Below are 6,000 nucleotides of genomic sequence, written 5' to 3' on the forward strand. Positions count from 1 at the left end.
TTTTTACGTGCCGTTTTTGGAAAACGAGGCATTAAAAAACGCCCCGTCGGAACAGAATGCCGTATTTTCCATTGAAATCAATGGGCAGATGTTTGGAGGCGTTCTGCTTCCGATTTTCCAGCTGTTTTTTGGGACGTTTGTAATACCACACAAAATAGTTGCTTGTTAACATCCCCCATATGTCTACTTTATGTTGGCATCGTTATTTGAACATCCTTTTATTTTTCTAGGACGTTACAAGGCTTATAAGTTTAGCAGCAATTTCTTACATTTTCAAGAAAATGTCAAAAGCCTTTTTTTATAGGGTCCAGTTCAGTTCTGATGTAGCTTTGAGGAGCCTATATTTATGCAAACCCCCATAAATCACCGCATTTTAAAAACTGCACCCTCAACGTATTCAAAACAGCATTTATAAAGTTTCTTAACCCTGTAGCGTTTCACAGGAATTGAAGCAAAGTGGAGGTGAAATTTAGACATTTAATTTTTGTTTTGCAGAAATTTAATTTAAATCCATTTTTTCTGTAACACAGAAGGTTTTACCAGAGAAACACAACTCAATATTTATTCAGTTTAACCCCTTAAGGACACGGCCAATTTTGGCCTTGAGGACAGAGCAATTTTTTTAGATTTCCCTCTTTGCATCCCGACGCTCATAACTCTTTTATTTTTTGTACGACATAGTTGTATGAGACTTTGTTTTTTGCGGGACAAGTTGTCCTTTATGTAGGTACCATTTTTTGGTACAAATACATTATCGTTTAATTTCTCTAAACTTTTATTTTGGCGAAATTGCAGAAAAAAAGCAGTTCCGCAGCAGTTTTAATATTTTTTTTTTACACCATACACCGATCATCATAAATAATGTTATACATTTGTTGTACAGGTTGTTACGGTCATGGCGATACAAAATATGTCTATATTATTTCATGTTTTGGGACTTATATTTTAAAAAGTTTATTTACTATAAGAAAATGTGTGTGTCTGTGTATTTTTTTACTTTTTATTTATCATTAAAAAAAATTTACATTCATTTAACTTTTTTTTTTAATCCCATAAAGGGATTTATAATTTTGATTTTGATTTTGTAACTCTAATGTACTGGCATAGATCTATATGCCAGTACATTAGCCTGTGTACTGATTGTACACAGGCAGTTGTTAGGGCATACCTCAGTATGCCCTAACAACAGGAAATATGTTCAGACAGCCCTGGGGTCCTTCAATGGACCCTGGGCTGTCTCGCCATATGAGTTGTGGGTGAGTTGTGGGCTTTGATCTCGTCACAGTTATCTTCTGTGATGCGATCAATGTGCAGTCCCCTCTCCTTGAACGCCGCGATCAGCTTTCATCGCGGCGTTCAAAGGGTTAACGGCGGAGAGAAGATGTTTCTCTCCTCTCCACTGTCAGAGCGGGGCCGTGGCTGTGTAATAAAGCCGTTGCCCCACTCTTGATCATTCACAGAGACGGCTGTCACACAGGACGAGAATGCTCGTCCTAATGCGCGAAGTACTCGCCGCTCAGGACGAGCATTCTCGTCCTGTGTCGGCAACCAGTTAATCAGGAATTTGTGTGGACTACATCAGGGTATATGTAAGCTGGGTGGAGTACATCAGGGCATTATAAGATGATGTAATAATGGGGAAAATTAATAATAAAATTAATAATTCATGGATTGGTGTGGTACTCTTTGAATTAATCCTTTATCCACAGGCCGGGTTGCTTGGGTATTATACAAAATATCTGCGCTCCAGTATTGCTTAATCTACACTTTTCAGTCTTTAGAAATATCCCACATGTGGCCCAAGTGTGCTACTGAACTGAAACACAGGCCTCAGGAGCAAAGGAGCACCTACTGGATTTTGGGGCCTTATTTTTATTAGATTATATTTTAGGCATCATGTCAGGTTAGAAGAGGTCTTTTGGTGCCAAAACAAAGGAAACATCTAAAAAAAAAAGACCCCCATTTTGGAAACTACACCCTACAAGGAATTCATCTAGGGGTGTAGTGAGCATTTTGACCCCACAGGTGTTCCATAGATTTTATTAGAATTAGGCAGTGAAAATGAAAAACTAAGACGTAGATGTAGCACAAAATGTTTCATTTTCACTTCAAATAAAGGAAAAAAAGCACACCAACGTTTGTAAATCAACTTCTTCAGAGTAGGGAAATACACCATATCTGGTCATAAACTGCTTTTTGGGCACACGGCAGGGCTCAGAAGGGAAGGCGCGCCAATTGGCTTTTGGAGCGCAGATTTTGCTGGATTGGTTTCTCAGAACCATGTCGCTTTTGCAAAGCCCCAAAGGTACCAGTACAGTAGAAACGCCACAAAAGTTACTCCGTTTGGCAACTACACCCATTGAGGAATTAATCTAGGGGTGTAGTGAGCATTTTGACCCCACAGGTGTCTCATAGATTTCATTAGAAATGGGCAGTGAAAATGAAACATTACATTTTTTCCAATAAGACGTAGTTGTAGTTGAAAATTTTTCATTTTCTCAACAAATAAAGGAGAAAAAGCACCCCAATATTTGTAAAGCAACTTCTTCGGAGTAGGGAAATACCCCATATGTGGTCATATACTGCTTTTGGATAAATAGAATGGCTCCGAAGGAAAGGACCACCATTTGGCATTTGGAGCGCATATTTTGCTTGATTGATTCCTGGGCGCCATGTTGCATTTACAGAGCCCCTGAGGTACAGGTACAGTAAAATCCCCTGGAAGATGACCCATTTGGTAAACTACACCCCTTGAGGAAATAATCTAGGGTTGTTGTGAGCATTTTGACCCTACAGGTTTTTGCTGAATTTATTAGAATTGGGACGTGAAAAAAAAAAAAATACTATATTTTCCAATAAGATGTAGTTCTAGCTCAAAATTCCACATTTTCATAAGAACTATAGGAGAAAATCACTTCAATGTTTTGTAAAGCATTTTCTCCTGAGTACAGCAGTACCCCATATGTGATCGCAAACTGCTGTTAGGACACACGGCAGAACTCAGAAGGGAATGAGAGCCATTTAGCTTTTTGAGTGCATATTTTGCTGAATTGGTTTCTGGGCGCCATGTTGCAAGTGCAAAACTTCCCGAGGTACCAGTACAGTAGAAATTCCCAAGATGTGACCCATTTTCGCGACTTTATCCCTAAGGAATTAAATTAGGATTGTAGTGAATATTTTGACCCCACAGGTGTTTTAAAGATTTTATTAGAATTGGGCTATGAAAATTGAAATCCACATTTTAATGGAAGGAGCGCAATTTGGTTTTTGCAAGATTAGTTTTCTGACACCATGTTGCATTGAGTTCAGGTACCAGTACAGTGGAAACCGCCCAAAAATTACCCCATTTTGAAAACTACATCCCTCAAGGATAGTGAGCATTTTGACCCCACAAGTGTATTGCAAAAATTAGTACACAATAGATGTTGCAGATTGAAAATTGACATTTTGCTACAGATATGCCATTTCAGTGTTCAATATGTTGTGCCCAGCTTGTACCACTGGAGACACACACCCCATAAATTGTTAAGCGGGTTCTCCAGAATACAGTAATACCCCATATGTGGTCATAAACTGCTGTTTGGGCACACTGCCAGGCTCAGAAGGAGCGCCATTTTTCTTTTAGAGAGCAGATTTGGCTTGGTAGTAGTTTTGTTTGGGGTTTTACTGGTATTTCAGTTTATAATGTACTGTATATGTAATCTGTGCGGAGTACATCAGGGTATATGTAAGCTCCAGTATTGCCTAATCTTTGATTTTGTGAGGCCCTAAAGTTTCCTCATCTCCGCTGCATCTACGGTCTCCACCTGTGGGGTCTAGCAAATGATGATGTGGGGTTTTTACTGAAAAACTACTGGACCAAAAAAAAATTGTCTGGGACGTCATTTAGCATAATTTTGCACCATTGCATTTTGAGAGTCATAACGTTTTATTTTTCCACTGACTGAGCTGTTTGAGGGCTCAATTTTTGTGGAACTAGCTGTAATTTTTATTGGTTCCATTTTGGTGTACATGCGATTTTCTGTTGTTCCTATTTATTGCATTTTTTGGGAGACGAGAAAACCAAGTGTTCACTGTGCAGTATAAACAACATGTTAACTTTATTCTGTGAGTCGATACGATTACAGCGATACCAAATTTATATTGTTTTTTTTACGTTTTACTACTTTCTTACACTAAAAATACTCTTTACTAAAATAAAATCATGTTTTAGTGTCACCATATTCTGCCAGCCATAACTTTTTTATTTTTTAGTTCATATCGATGTGGGAGGGCTTGTTGTTTGCATAACAAACTTTAGTATATGTGGATACCATTTTGGGGTAATTGCAACTTTTTGATCACTTTTTGTTAAATCTTTTTTAGAGACGATAACCCAAAAAATAAATCCTGTCATGGTTTTTTATTTTTTTTGTTTACAGTGTTCACCATGCGGTAAACATAACATGATATTTTTATAGTTCAGGCCGTTCCAAACGTGGCGATACCTAGTATGTATAGTTTTTTTTTTTTCATTTCTTCTCAATTCTAAAGCACTTGATCTGGGAAACAGGGCGATTATAGTGTTTATTACTTAAAAATGTTTATGTATTTATTTTGCTTAAACTTTTTTTTGTAACTTTTTCAACTTTTTTTTTACACTTATTTGGGGACTGGAAGACCTGATCTTATGTAGTGCAGTGTATTGTAACTGACATACTTCAACTGACAGTTAGCTTATTAGGTCCTGCCTTGTACCAATCTCCAGCTATCATTGCATCTAAGACAAAAGCAGGACTCATCGCTGAAGGGGATCGACCTCCATTCCAACCTCCATTGCTGTCTTGCTATGCACCATGATATCCTTTCAGAGCGGTGGCGTGTGGTCAATGGAACACCTGTAGCTGGACATCTGGCTCGTAGCCCAATGTCGCGCAAAAGCTTTTTGATGGTTTGTGGTGACATTGGTTGTCGCCCTAGGCTTGGGATGTGACGTCCAATTTCACTTGCAGTACAGAATGGATCACTACGCAACATTCTCACAATCAGATGATTCGTCCGTGCAGAGGTTCGTCTCCATGCACCTCTTGCTGCCATTCCTGTTCGTTGTTGTTCTCCCAACCTCCAGGATATGCAATGTTGAGCAGTGCTGACATCTCGGCCTAGGCGCGTGGCGAACTGCCAGAGTGATAAACCAAGGTCTCTAAGTTCAAAGATTCTGTCCCTCTAAGTTTGCGACAAGTGGCGATAACTGTCATGTCCACGAACAAGAGGCATCGCACAATCATCCCACTCTGATTTTTGAGGTTTCATGTGGCTAAAAAACTTTGCTTTCATTCTGGCTTTTATGCCCCTCCCACATGCCACAGATCGGAGCTAGTTGCTTAAAAATGTGATCATTTGCAGATCTTCGCGAAACCTGCTACTTCCTCGATTTGTATATCCTTATGGCTTTTCCTTCTTGGTGTTGCAATTTCAATGTTTAGGACTGGGAGTGTAGAAGTGTTAATAGTTTTTTTTTATCAATTAACAAAATGCAATGTGAATGAACAAAAGAGAAATCTAAATCAAATCAATATTTCATGTAACCACCCTTTGCCTTCAAAACAGCATAAATTCTTCTAGGTACACTTACACACAGTTTTTAAAGTAACTCAGCATAGAGGTTGATGCAAATATCTTGGGGAACTGACCACAGATCTTCTGTGGATGTAGACTTCCTCAAATCCTTCTGTCTTTTCATGTAATCCCAGACAGACTCAATAATGATGATGTTGAGATCAGGGCTCTGTGGGGCCATATCATCACTTCCAGGGCTCCTTGTTCTTCTTTACCCTGAAGATAGTTCTTAATGACATTGTTTGTAGGTTTGGGGTCGCTATCCTGCTGCAGAATAAATTTGCAGCCAAACAAACGCCTCTCTGATGGTATTAAATAATGCTTTATTATCTGCCTGTATTTCTCAGCATTGAGGACACCATTAATCCTGACCAAATCCCCAACTCCATTTGCTGAAATGCA

The sequence above is a fragment of the Rhinoderma darwinii genome, chromosome 7, assembly GCF_050947455.1.
Source record: "Rhinoderma darwinii isolate aRhiDar2 chromosome 7, aRhiDar2.hap1, whole genome shotgun sequence".
Taxonomy (NCBI): domain Eukaryota; kingdom Metazoa; phylum Chordata; class Amphibia; order Anura; family Rhinodermatidae; genus Rhinoderma; species Rhinoderma darwinii.